This window comes from Canis lupus, chromosome 4 (genome assembly GCF_048164855.1).
Source record: "Canis lupus baileyi chromosome 4, mCanLup2.hap1, whole genome shotgun sequence".
NCBI lineage: Eukaryota > Metazoa > Chordata > Mammalia > Carnivora > Canidae > Canis > Canis lupus.
In genome coordinates, this window is record NC_132841.1 from 16,325,623 (window position 1) to 16,340,236 (window position 14,614).

Sequence of the window (14,614 nt, forward strand, 5' to 3'; positions counted from 1 at the left end):
AGTTTGTAGACTTTTGTTCTGATTTCTTTTGCTCACCATGTTTTTGAGACCCATCCATGTTGGTACACACATTAATACTCCATTTCCTTATTTTTGGCTAATTGTATTCCGTTTACCAATTTGTGGCAGTTGGGGTTATTTACAGTTTGGGGCCAGAGAGTATTATGCATAATATTGTTATGAACATTTGTGTATGAGTCCTTGTGTGGATAATAGCTTTCCAAACATTTTTTCCTAGTCCTTGATTCTTGGGACCAGATGCCATTGGATACCAGATATGCTTTTTGGAAAATACATACATAAACTGTGTCATGAAAAACAAAAGACAAAAAGAGGAAAGGAAAAATACAAATGGTGAATTTGGTAAGTAAATTCTTTTTGAAATTCTGTATATCTTACAGGTATTTACTGCTAGAAAGAGCATTATTTCAGAAAATACTAGAAGTGTAAAAAGATATATTAGAAGTGTAGAAAAGTATGTTAAATTATAAAAAGGTACTCAAATATGTACAAAATAATCATACTACTGGTAAAATGCTGCAAAACTAATAAATGATTATGTAAAATATAAAACTACTTTCAAGGTATCTTTGGGGAAATTGTTTATAAAAATCTCAATTTATAATCCCTAATTCAGAATCTTAGGCAAAAAAAAAAATCATTAGGAAATTGATCATTAGGCAAACAGGTTTAGGTAAATTCACTTTAGACAGATTTCGTGGTTAATGGAAAGGAATTTGATTAATTGGACCTACATGGCAAGAGGAGAGGTCAGACTGGGACTGGGCCTCAGATTTCTCTTATGGTCTAGCAGGTAGACAGAGGTGCCATTCATGGGCAAAGTGAATCCAGGAATGGAAGGAGGATTCATGGTGGGGTATGAAGGGCAGATAATAAGTTTAGGTTTATTTGTGTTGAGTCTGAGTTGCTTGGTAGACTCCAAGTAGATGAGTCCAGCAGGTAGTTCTGTTTATGGAGCTCAGGGCAGAAATCTTGCCTTGCAAAGCCATTAGCATACAGGCATTTGGGCATTTGTGGACACATGTGGAGCTGCAGCTGGAGAATCTCTGTAGACTTCTATTCCGATGTAAGAGAGAACGAGGCTTTCCCTCCAGTCGTGTCTTCAGGAAGCTCCTCAGATGCTCCAGTGCACCGAAAGTGTCCCTGTGGTCCTATGCTCAGGTGCATGTGGCCTTGACTTGCCAAGTTGGGGGTGGGGTGATGTCCTCTACACTGGGTGACGTCCTCTACATTGGGTCTGTGTCTGAAATCACTGGATATTTAGGGGTTGGTGTGTGTTGGAAACTCTAAAGAGAAACTGAAAAGGCTTGATTCTTTGAAAACAACATTGGGGCATAAGTGCCATTGCTTTGGAACTCCTCCCTCAGAGTATAACCTAAGAAGGAAGCCTATGGAAGATTGTGGCAGAAGCCATTGTATCCATGTTACCTTTCTATCACTTCTGGTTTCATTTGTAGTTGTGGTGGACTGTTCTGGTGAGCTTAGAGTTATCTCATCAATTTTCTGATGTCTGCCTTGGGTCCTTTTCTTGGCCTGTGTGTGCTTGCAGCCCAGAAATGCTGGGGAACCAGTGCTCTCCTCACGTAGTGGGCACTGGGAGCCATGGATACATGCCGCAGCATCCTTCCTGGAGGTGGACAGTGCTGGAGGCACCCTGGGTACTTCCTAGGGGCCCTGGTTGAACCCTGTTACCTACGATGGCGACATGGATAAACACATCCTTAAACTTCCTCTTCTTTCTTCTCTCACTCTCTTAACTCTAGATTGCTGGAGCATGTCCCACACAAGTCACCTGCTCCCAAGTCCTTGCCTCAGGCTCTGCTTTTGGGGGAGTCTACCCTAAGATAGCTAGCTTTGTTCACTCTTCAACAAAACACTGTCAATCTGGGTGCCTCTCACTGGCCTTGGCTGAGGGGAGAGTCTGGTGCCCAGTGGATGTAGCAACACTCAGCCTTGGGGGGTGAGCAGGTGAAGGGGGAAACAGGACTGTGGGCCGGATGTGTCCATGAGCACACGTGTTACTGTTGGAGAACTCTGGAAGTATTTGGCAGCAACTTTGCTGGGAGATGGGAATCTGTATTGTCAGAAATGGGTCAGAGCCAGTGAAACACTGGTTATAGCAAGATTTGTTATCATCAGAGTATGTTGTCTGTGGAGGCAACGAATGATGACAGTGAGTAAAATTTCCTAGGAAAGGTCTGTGGTTCTCAACCTTTGGTGCACATCAGAATCACCTGAGCAACTTGAAGAACCTCAAGTATACTCAAAGTAGAATCTCTATGATAGGTTCCACAATTCCCCAGCTGATACTGGTACTCAATCAAGTTTGACAACCTCTGTTCAAAAGTGGGACAGAAAGAGCCCAGGGACAGAAGTCTGAGGAGGCACCAACACTTCAGATGCAGGTGGGGCAGGATGAGTCTGTGGGTGATGGTGAGAAGGAGCAATGAGAACATTGGAAAGTCTGGAGGAGGCTGACAGGCCTGGGGGGGGTGGGGAGTTGTTACCACATTGGGTGGTGACATCAGTAGGGGTGGCTTCAGGGAACCTGTGGGGCGGATGTCAGATCTCAGCAGGTTAGGGGAGGAGTTGGAGGGGCACAGGAGTGTCCACCGTCACTCTCCTGTGGCTCCCAGGTCACCCCCCCCCCATCTCCCACCAAATCCTAACCAGCTCGTGGGAGAACAAGTGACTGTGAGCACCTAACCCGGAGGTTAGTACAATCCCCAGCGCCGGGGAGACTGACGTGGTGTCCCCTCTGGGAAAGGACCCATGAGAATCTCTAATAGGGACAAATCTCAAGAAACTAAGAAGGAAAAAAAAAAAAAGACTTTATAAGAAAAATATGAAGCATTTCAAAACTGGACAGAAGGAGTGGGTCTGAATTTTGATTTTTTAAAAAATGATGTCTAAAAAACCTGCCTTCCACCCTTGGGTGGCCTCAGGCGGCAGCCCCCAGCGACCCGTCCCCACCCCAGGGTAGGTGGGAGGGAGAACTCCTTTCAGGGCATCTTCTCCGTCCCCCTGGTCTTGCCTTGTGGCACCGGGGCCTCTAGATGGCAGTAAGTCTCCATCTCAGGAGCCTCCCCTCCCTGGTGCTAGGGCCCTGGGAAAATTGCTTTCTGGTGGAGAGAAATCAGAGGCATTTCTTCAGAATTGACTGGAAGCTGCTGAGAAAGCTCTTCCTTGCCTCTTAGTTCTTGAAAGGCCTTTGAAACACTGGCGAGAGTCCAGCGTTCGGAATATTGAAATGTAAGCGAGGAAGGCGCTGCTGTATTTATGAGTAGCCTGGAGGGGGGCGGTGTTGGGAGGGAGTGTGGCCTGAGAGGAGCTCTTAGGACAGCTTCCCTGCTCCTGGGGAGCCGCAGCTCCCCTCTGCGTGGTGCTCCGTGCCTCACACTTCCTTTTTAAAAAAAATATTTCATTTATATTATATACATATCATTATATATATTATGAGGGACAGACAGAGAGAGGCAGAGGCAGAGGGAGAGGGAGAAGCAGGCTCCCTGTGGGGAACCCCATGGGGGACTCAACCCCAGGACCACGGGATCATGACCTGAGCCAAAGGCAGCTGCTCAGCCCCTGAGCCACCCAGGTGTCCCACACTTCTTACCCTTCTTAACAGGGGCATGGCGGTCATCTCCCTTCGAGGTAGCTAATGCCAGCCTGAGCCAACCTTTCTGTTTTTGTGTTTTGTACTTCTCTGCCATATGCTGTCAATGGGCTGAGTGCTTTAGAAATCCCATTTGACCTTGCCAGGTAGGTTCTATTTGTGCCCTGTTATTTAAATAAGTGAAACACTTGGCCAAAGTCAGTCAGGGATTAGCGTTACAGCTGGGATTTGATTCTAGAGCTTGAATTCTTCTTCTCCCCCTTTTTTTGTATATTTTTTAAATTGGAGTTCGATTTGCCAACACATAAGCTTGAATTCTTAATCACTATATTGCCTTAAGGATGATGTCTAAAAAATACCCTCAGGCCTCTGGGAAGGGAGGTCCGTGGCGGGCCAGGGGTCAGTGTCCAGGGAGAGTGGCTCAGGACATGGGGCCCTGGAGAGGGTAGAAGAGTTCCAAAAAGAATCAAGATGTGTTTGGGAGCCAAAGATGTGATGCTTTCCCTTCTCATTGCTGCCAGGAGCCAGCTGTACCCTGGTTTGGGAGTGGGCTGTTAACGGTGGGTATATGACACCGCCAAATGCATTCCGAATTTTTAGTGTGAGAGTCAATGATTTTCTTGGAAAGCAATCAGCAACATGACCAGGTCAAAGCAGTTAGCAGCTCAAACTCGATCCTGAAAAGGAATGGGCAGTTACTGGCCTCTTGTGTCTTTCAGGGGGGCAGTATTGGTTATTGGGGTGAGTGTCAGAGAAAGGTGACCTGAGGCATATGAACCAGGAGAGCTTGGGGTCGGGCTACAGGCAGATGTCCCTGCTGTGAACTTCTTACAAGGGAGTCACCGGAATGAATATTCAGATTTTGCTTTGGAGAATGCAGACAACAGAACTGAGGTTGTATTACCTTTCCCCAGCTTGCCTTTAGAATGATTAATAATGTTAAAAATTGGTCATTTATTGGTTATGTGCTTACTGTGTGTCTGGCCCTGTAATGGGCCATTTATGTGCCTTGTCTCATTTAGTTCTCATGCAACCCCAGGAGGTATTATTACCTCTTCTACAGATGAGGACACAGCCTCAGAGAGGTTAAGTAACTTCTCCAAAGTCACACAGAGAGTGTCAGAGGCCTGGTCTCTCTGACGTCAGGGCTGCTCTTAACCACTCTCTTAGGCAGCTTCTTCTCAGAGTGTTGACCATTAGTGTGACCATACCTGGAGGCAGAGGCAGAGATGTAGGGACAGGAACATGATCTTTGCTAGAACTCTAAAGTCACAGGCTCCCCTATGTCTTTCCAGAGTGTCTAGGGATTCAGGCTGCAGAGAAGTAAGTGAAATGTAAAGGGAGTTTTTGAATACCGCCCCCCCCCCACAAGGAATGACAGCCTTTCTACCCCAGAGCTGTGAAGGTGAGAGACAAGTGTGGGAGGGCTGGGAGGCAGGCCCTGGGCTTCTGGAATGGAATCCCGAGGTTGGCCACTTACTTGTAGTCCTTTGCCCAGCTATATGACTACTGTTAACTCTATCGGTACCTTATTCAACTGCATATAATTAATACTAGTATTCATACTCATGACACCTTAATTGTGGGTGGGGGCGCTGTCGTGCATGGAACAGCTCAATCCTGGGGTCACTGAGGTGACTGACTTTGCAGCCACATTTGCCTTACACCCCCTTCCAGTGCTCAGAGTGCTCTTGCTGTGTTACCAACATCCATCCTAAAAATGCTGTCAATAGCTATTTTCCCTTTTTTCCCCAAGCATCCTGAAATGTTTTGCATGTGCTCTTCCTACTGAGAGATAGAAGCCTGGTGTTATAGTTTATTCCCATTTACGAGATGGATAACCTTAAAAACAAATTGGAACCTGAGCTGTGCTTCCACACAACAGCCTTCTTTCATATCCTAGAGATAGAACAAAAATATAGAAAGACAGAAGCCTTATTTATGGAAATGTAGAGGAAAACATTTTGAACATCCATTTTATCAGCACTGCATTTTGCTACTTAACATTAATCCTTTGTTTCATTTGTATTCTTTACTAGGAACACATACCCACGTTAGCAAAGAAAGAAAATTAAAACCTTGTCAATCATAAAAATGAGTTGATTGTCTAAATGTTTTTATCTAAATGGTTTTATCTAAGTGTCTTTTTCTACATGTTAGCCTGATTTTTCCCTGCATATATACTTTTAAGAAAAATTTGTGTTTCTTCAACCTATGAACTAACATTTATTAAGCTCTGTGTATATGCATTATTTGGGGCTCTCGAGGCGGGGGAGAGCACAGATTTGTGTATATTTTCCCTCCACAAAGCTCTACAGGCTGGCCGGGAAGAAACCTGCCTATCCATGGTAATGTCAATAGTCATTGCTTCTATTGTTAGTTATGACAGATGAAAAGCACAGATAGGTCCTCTAGAACTTCACAGGGAGGAAAGGGCTCCGTGAGTGGGCTATTCAGAGAGGGGATCCTGGAGGCAGGGATCATTTATTACCCATTCAACAAACATTTGTTGTGCCAGCCGCTGAGCAGCTTGCTAGGGCTCTGGTGACAAATTAGATAGCTCTTCAAGGGACTCCCATATGGGGAGCAAAACAGATAAATAGCCAATTATAATCCAGACCTGGGGAACTGGGAAAGGCTGAGTGGTTTGTGTGTTAAGTGTGGCCTAAGGAGGAAAATGGAGGTGAGTGTGGCTAGATTCCAGCTTCTAGCCACCCCTGGAGGGATGCCAGGAAATGTGAGTACTCCAGAGCCCTTTGTCACTAGCAGGGATGCCCTTTTGCTAATCCTGCCAAGGTGCTCTATAGCGCCAGTGGCTGCCCTGAGGGCGATCATTTTTTTTTAATTTTTAAATTTATTTTTTAATTCACATACAATAAAATCCACTAGTTTTGATGAGTTTTGGCAAATTCATAGTGTTTAACCACCATCATGATCATGGTACAGCACAGTCACATCATTCCCTACCCCTCCCTCCTTCAAATTTCTTCCCACTTCTTTGTGGTCAAGCTTTCTCATTCCTGGCCCTGGAAACCACTGTTCTGTTCCCTGATTCTACAGTTTGTCTTTTCCAGAGTGTCATATAAATGGAATCATATGGAATGTAACGTTTGGAGCTTGATTTCTTGCACTCAGCATAATGCATTTGAGGTTTGTCCATGTCATTGCCTCTATTGCTTGTTCCTTTTCACTGCTGCGTCATATTTCGGTGAATGGATGTACCACAGTGTGTTTATCCGTTCCCAAATTGAGGGGCACTCTGGTTATTTCCAGTTTTTGGCGATTATGCATAAAGCCACTATAAACATTTTCATATTTTTTAAATAAAGCATTTAAGATTTGCAATTATTTGCATTTCAGTTATTCTTTTTTTTTTTTTTTTTAAAGATTTTATATCTTTTTTTTGAGAGTGAGAGAGCATGAACAAGGAGGGGGGCAGAGGGAAAGGGGGAAATAAACTCACTGAGCGGGAAGCCCAATGCAGGGCTCAATCCCAGGATCTGAGGATCATGATCTGAGCAGATGCTTAATTGACTGAGCCACTCAGGTGCCCCTCATATTTGTTTTTGTGTGAACATAGGTTTCATTTCCTTTGGGTAATTATTGGGTAATTATCTAGGAGTGAGATTGCTGGTTTGTATGGTCAGTATATATTTGACTTCATAAGAAACTAGTAAAATAATATAAAACTGAGATTAAAACAAACTGTTTTATAGTGGCTGTACCCATTTACATTCCTATCAATCTGTATGAGAGTCCGTTTTCTCCATATCCTCAATATACCTGTTGTCTCTTAGGTTTTTGATTTTAGCCATTCTGACAGGTGTGAGGTGATATTTCATTGCAGTTTTGGTCTGAATTTCCCTGATGCTGAGTGATGTTGAGCATCTTTTCTTTCTTTCTTTTTTCTTTTTTTAAAAGATTTTATTTATTTATTCATGAGAGACACAGAACGACAGAGACTGGCAGAGGGAGAAGCGGGCTCCCTGCGAGGAGCCCAATGCTCCCTGTGGGGATTTGATCCCAGGACCCCGGGATCATGACCTGAGCCAAGGGCAGATGCTCAACCACTGAGCCCCCCAGTGCCCCACATCTTTTCATGTGTCTGTTTGCCATCTGTATATTTTCTTTGGAGAAAGGTCTGTTCATGTCTTCTGCCCATTACTTGATTGGATTATTTGTTTTTTGGATGTTGAGTTTTAGAAGTTCTTTATATTTTTTGGATACCAACCCTTATTCTGCTATGTCATTTGCAAATATCTTCTCCCATTCGGTAGGCTGCCTTGTTTCCTTTGCTGTGCAGAAGCTTTCTATTTTGATGTAGTCCAGTAGTTTATTTTTACTTTTGTTTCCTTGCTTCAGAAGACCTATCCAGAAAAAGTTTCTATAGCCCATGTCAGGGACATTTCTGTCTCTGCTCTTTTCTAGGATTTTATGGTTTCAGGTCTTACATTTAGATCTTTAATCCATTTTGATTTTGTTTTTGTGTATGGTGTAAGAAAGTGGTCCAGTTTCATTCTTCTGCGTGTGGCTGTCCAGTTTTCCCAGCACCGTTTCTTGAAGAGACTTTTTTTCCATTGGATATTCCTTCCTGCTTTGTCGAAGATTAGTTGACCACAGAATTGAGGGTCCATATCTGGGTTCTTTATTCTGTTTCATTGATTTATGTGTCTATTTTTGTGCCAGTATCATACTATTTTGATCATTACAGCTTTGTAATAGAACTTGGAGTCTGGAATTGTGATGCCTCCAGCTTTGTTTTCTTTTTCAAGATTGCCTTAGCAATTAAGGATTTTTTTGTGGTTCCATGCAAATTTTAGGATTGTTTGTTTTAGTTCTGTGAAAAATGCTGCTGGTGTTTTATAGGGGTTGTGTTAAATGTGTAGATTCTTGCTTTGTTTCAACACCATTTGTTGAAAAGACTATCCTCTCTTCATTACATTGCTTTCACTTTTTTGTTAACAACCAACTGGCCATGTTCATGTGAGTCTATTTCTGGGTTTCTATTCTGTTCTATTGATCTTTGTATCTGTCTTTTCCTCCAGTGAGTGTGGTAAGTCTTTTTTTTTTTTAATTTTATTTTTAAAATTTTATTTATTTATTTATTTATTTATTTATTTATTTGAGTGGTAAGTCTTAAGAGACACAGTGAAAGGGGAGCATGTGGGAGAGGAATGATGTGGAGGGGCAGGAAGGGCTGGAGATTTTTCAGGGGATAAAACCTTAAGTTTTTTTTTTTAAAGACTTTATTTATTTGAGAGAGAGAGAGAGAGAGCGAGCACACAGGCAGGGAGCTGGATGGGGGCTCCATCTCAGGACCCCGGGATCATGACCTGAGCTGAAGGCAGATGCTTAGCGGACTGAGCCACCTAGGTGCCCCCAGGTGATAAAACCTTTTAATTGAGATCCTGTTGGCTAAGAGTTGAATGAGGAGAAGAGGATAGGCACCATGTTCCCAACAAAGGCTGGAGGGCAAGAGAGAAGGGGGTGGGACAATTCTATGATTCTCGGAGTGGCTGGGACGGAGGTGCAGAGAAGTCTTAAGCCAGGGTCAGGCCAAGGGATGTGTGCTTTGATCCAAACAGTAGGGTGGATACAGTCATTTCAGATGACATTTAAGTGGGTCTCCAGGATGAGCAAAAAAACACCACATTCGGTTCTCTTGTCATTCAATCGACACCTTGTTCCTATCCCTAAAAAAGGGAGTCTGGCTTCCTATAAGAAACACACGCCAGGCTCAGGGGCTCGGTCACCTCCCAGTGGGGAGACCCCTTCAGCGCAGGACCCACAGCACCCTAGTTATTTGTACCTATGTGGATTGAAACCTCTTTCTCCCTCTTGCTTGGGGAGGTCTTGGTGAGTAGCAGTGCACTTCTGGGAAGACACCTGCAGGTGGCAGCAAAACCAAGGCTCATCAAGCGGAAGGCTCCCAGTTCTCTCCCTTGATGTTAAAGCAGCTCTCCTATTGCAGAGCACATCGAAATTTGGTGTCTGCATAACAGCAGGCTTGTTTTTAACACCCCCCCCCCCCCAACCCTGGAAATAATATTCTCTAAGTCTTTTGGAACCAAACCTGCCAAGTAGAGTGTAACATGTTTCCTAATCATTTGGGCCACATTCTCCCTCCTGAATGGGTGTTGGTTTCAGTGGGAATGTTTTCTGCAGCTGTGGATCATTGAGAAGATGGTTCCGATTTGCTCTGGTAAGCTGAAGAAATAGCCAAGCACGTGGCATGAAGTGAAATAAGGACAAATGCAGGCGACACCCTGGAGGCAGGCAAGTAGGGACAAAAGAAAGTCTGGAGGGCAAGGTGGTGAACTGGATTCCAACCCGGCCAGCACTGTCGCTGAGGCACACCTCAGCCAGGTAAGCCTCTTCCTCAGAACATACTCCTCCCCCACTGCTCCTGACTTCTAGAATCCTGTCATGCAGGACAGAGCCTCTCAGAGAGTTCAGCTGTTACTTCTGCAGGGACGTCATCCCCCCTAACACCCACCTCCCTCCTCTCCCACTAAACCAGGTTATGCACTTGCTCATAGCTCAGGGCGCGCTTCCTCTGTGGGGCTTTTCACAGTGTGTCATGATCTGACTGCAATAATACATGTATCATCTCTCGCCTACTAGATGGTACATCCCACGAAGGGAAGGAGAGTTTTGTTTTGCCTAATTCTTTATTCTGCAGGCATGGCATGGCTCCTGGCATGACTGTGGCACAGTTATTGACTGAGTAACTCAATGATTATGTAAACAGAAGAAGGAGTGTAATATAAAGGCAGAGAGCCAGGTTGATCTGGGTGGAAGTCCTGTGTCTGACACTTACCCACTCTCTGTTCTTGGATGTGCTGCTTAAGCTCTCCAAATTTCAGTTTTCTCATGTGGAACATAGAGGAAATAACGCCTATTTTGCAGGATGGTCGTAAATATACGAGAAAAATCTATGTAAAGTGCTTAGCACAGTGCTTGAAACAGAGCAACTCTTCAAATATGATAGCTACTTTCATTTTTATAGAGGAGGCTTCATATGCAATTTTCTGGGGGCAACAACAGGGATTTGAGTTCGGAAGGAGATGAAATGACTAACAAGAGAGCTTGTCAGAAAGTTTTGGTGAGAGGGAGGAAGAGAGAACTGTTGGAGGCAATGGTGCTGCTGTTGTAGCTGCGGCAGTGAGCTACTTGGCAGTCCTGGAACCGTTAAAATGTTCTGAGCTAGAGTGTGGAATGGGACAATACTGCTGGGAGTCAGAATAAATAATAAGCTGACTGGCTGGAGCCACAGCCTGGTTTAAAAATGGAATGTCATTGGCTCATCGATAGAAGTGTCAAGAATGTAAGGGTGAGCAAAGCAATCAGATATTTAAGTGCCAACAAGCCAGTTATAAAAAAGGACTGTGTTCAATGGAAGTGCGGCTAAAGGAAGCTACAGGCGCAGGGTGAGAGTTGGTGTCTTCTTCCCAAGAAGTGCTTTCCAGCTGTTGTGTGTTTGTTTGTTTGTTTGTTTGTTTGTTTATTTATTTATTTATTTATTTATTTATTTATTTATTTATTTATTTTCTGTTGTGTGTTTAAAAGCAGCTCTTTTAAAAGTGCTTTTGGGGCAGCCCGGGTGGCTCAGCGGTTTAGCGTCGCCTTCAGCCCAGGGCCTGATCCTGGAGACCTGGGATCCCACGTCAGGCTCCCTGCATGGAGCCTGCTTCTCTCTCTGCCTGTGTCTCGGCCCTCCCCCGCCCCCCCCGTCCCCCCCCACCTCTGTCTCTCATGAATAAATAAATAGAATCTCTTAAAAAAAAGTGCTTTTGAGTATCAGGAATATTCACAATAGGTAAAAAGTAGTAAGGATCCTAATGTCTACCAACTGATGAATGGGTGAACCAAATGGGATATGGGATAGCCATATAATGGGATGTTATCCAGGCATAAAAAGGAATGAAGTGTTGATCCATGCTGGGACATGGTTAAACCTCATAAACATTTATACTGAGTGAAAGAAGGCGGACACAAAATAACAAATATTGTATAATCCCATTTATACGAAGAACCTAAAATAGTTAGATTCATAGGGACAGAAAACAGGGTAGCTGCTCCCTGTGCCTAGGGGTATGCCTTGGGGAGGGACTGCTAAGGGGCTTGGGTATCTTTTGGGGGTGATGGACATATTCTAAAATTAGACTGTGGTAATAGTTTCACAACTTTGAGTATACCAAAGACCATCGAAGCATGCACTTTACGTGGGTGAATTATATGGTATGCGAACCAGATCTCTTTAATAAAGATATTAAAAAATATCAGGGAGGCTTTTTTACTGAGTATCACATTACAGTCACTTGAGGAGGCTGACAAAAGGACTGGTTCGCAGGGCCCCAGCTGCAACCAGTGAAATCAGAATATCTGAGGAATGACACGGGCTTTGGGTACCCCCCCTTTTTAAAAAAATATTTTATTTATTTATTCATGAGAGACACAGAGAAAGGCAGAGACACAGGCAGAGGGAGAAGCAGGCTCCTTGCGGGGAGCCCGATGTGGGATTTGATCCCTAGACCCTGGGATCACACCCTGAGCCAAAGGCAGACGCTCAAGCGCTGAGTCACCCAGGCGTCCCAAACTTTGGGTCCTTGTGAAGTCGGCCTTGACAGCTTCTGGCCTGGATGATCAAGGAAGTAGATTTGGATTTTTCTGCCTCTAGAGGACCTACTAGGGGGAAAGACTGGGCACATTCAGGTTTGTTGTTGATTTTGTCGATCTGTGTGTCTGAGGTAATTCCTGTTTACTTTTGCTTGAAGGCAGGGGAATGGCTGAACTCTGTGGCCTTACTAGAATCTTTCCCATTTAGGATTTTGTGATTAAATTCATCCATTGCAAATGTGATAAAAAGAGACAAGCATTTGCTCTAGTAATGTCTGGAGCTTTAGTACAACTAGAAACATTCTGTTCATTTGAATTTAGTAAACAGAGATAATGACACGGGTAATAACATGAACGTTTTCATGCCAAAATTGTACTTCCTACTTAGACAAATTAAAATGATTAAGGTCTAGGAAGAAACTTTTGTTTCATTACTGCTGTCATCACTATCAATACCATAATCAAGAGCAATTAATTGTCTTTTTCTTGTCCACTTTGGCCGGGGCAGGTCAGCCATGTCTTGTTAGGCCAACCAGGTTATTTTTTTGAAGAATAGTAATCAACGAATGTCCCTGTCAAAATCCTTATGAAAGCTGACCAGAACTAGTTTGAATTGCAATAACCTTTTAAAGAATGAAGAGGGTTGCTGATATCTTGAATTTTGCAGTGCAAGAAATGACGCTGGGAAGGTTCAAAATAAACACATTAGAATAGAGAATGTCATCCTATTAAATTGGATTTTGGAAGGCAGCTCTAGTAGCATGAAAGGAGGAAAAAGAGATAAAGGACATTTTCCATTTATTGAGCTACTATGAGTCAGACATAAAGCTTAATGCCTCCTACTATGTCATTTTATTCTGCTTCTAATCATCTTTCCAGGTTAGCATTTTCTTTTCTTTTCTTTTTTTTTTGCATATGGGAAAATGAGGCCAGGGAGGCCACCTGTTTTTGCCCCAGGCCCCAAGCTTGTAAGTGGAGGTCTTGACTCTGCCTCTAACTCTGTCAACTTGTCATTCTGAAGAAAGGGTAGATTGTTTCTATTTGACAGCTTTGTGTGGGAGAGAGTGCTGAACATTAGAAGACCCAATTTCAAATTCTGTGTGGTCTTAGGCAAGTCACAACCCCGGTGTCCCAGTTTCCTGAGCTATAATTGAAGGTGAGAACATTTGGCCCCCGGGATCGTTAGGAGGCAGATGAGTTGCCAGGTGAAAGTGCTCAACAGCTTACCTGGCACGGTATATAGGTGGCACTTTACAAATGTCACGCTGGCCACTTCGCCTTTGGGTTTCTAAGCCGTGCAGAAGCTTGTGTGGAAGAGGTGAGGCATGTTGGGAAAATCGCCAGCCTCATGTTAGAGTGAAAACCGTCTGCACCAGGGGTCAGGCACAAACGCCCAGGCTAGAAAGCCTTCAAGTGGGTTCTGTGTGGGCAGGTATTTTGCTTTTCAAAGGAATTATTTTCCTGGCTTGAGTTCTTTCAGGAAACCATTAGACTACAAACTAAGAGGAATAGATGAAGCATCTGCTCTCTGCTAGGTGCTCTGGGGAACAGCTCCATCTTTCAGGATTTCAATGTGCAGTTGCGGAGGGCAAAGCAAACATATGTGAAACAAGAGCAGCACTGAAAGAGGTATTCCTTTTTTTTAAAAAAAATAGTATACATCATGAAAATTCAAAACTAATAAAGGGTATATGGTGGAAAGTTATTTAGCTTCCTCCTCCCCCCCCACCCATGCCAAGCACCTTTCCTGCCCTGGTTCTCTTTACCCTATAATCGATTTCTTTGTACTTTCTGAAGAAATTCTTCCTATCTGCAAATATATAGGTATGTAGAGCACCTTCCCTTTATCAAAATACCAAATGAGACGTACTATAATACTGTTCCACATTTTGCTTTTTAAAATTCATAATAGATCTCAGATATTGTGCTGTATCAGTACATATTGATCTCTCTCATTCTATCTAATGGAATTCCTTTGTATGAATGTACTGCACTTTATTTAATGGCTCCTTATCAATGGTCTTTTAGGTTGTTTCCAGGCTTTTGCTACCTGAACAATGCCGCAATAAATTTTCCTGACAAAGAGCCATAATTAAGGGCTAAATTGTGTATTCAGACTGTAAGTGATTCTTATTTCACAGCATGGGTGCTAATGGCATTTTGAGCAGGATAGTTTTTTGTGCTCCAGGACTATCTTGCCCCTGGCATGATTTTTGACGTTTCCGCTCTGGACCTCTCCACCCTCCACCCCCTGCCCCATCCCGAGTTCCAATATGCTCCCATTGTGACAACCCCAAATGCCTGCCCCTCCTTGTGTCTAAATTCCCTTTGGGAGGATGCCATTGTCCAGAGTGGGAA

At 43.7% G+C, this 14,614-nt stretch overlaps 1 long non-coding RNA gene across 3 annotated transcripts in view; it reads left to right on the forward strand.

Moving 5' to 3' along the window:
- The first annotated feature begins 224 nt into the window (after window positions 1-224).
- LOC140631502 (uncharacterized) overlaps window positions 225-14,614 on the forward strand; it is a 351,199-nt gene continuing 336,809 nt past the window's right edge. For 2 of the 3 annotated variants that reach the window (XR_012029047.1, XR_012029046.1), the window contains exon 1: window positions 9,710-10,003. This is a non-coding gene — a long non-coding RNA (uncharacterized lncRNA). Of the gene's footprint in view, window positions 364-9,709; window positions 10,004-14,614 lie in introns of those variants that run through there. The other variant, XR_012029049.1, reaches the window with a different exon arrangement.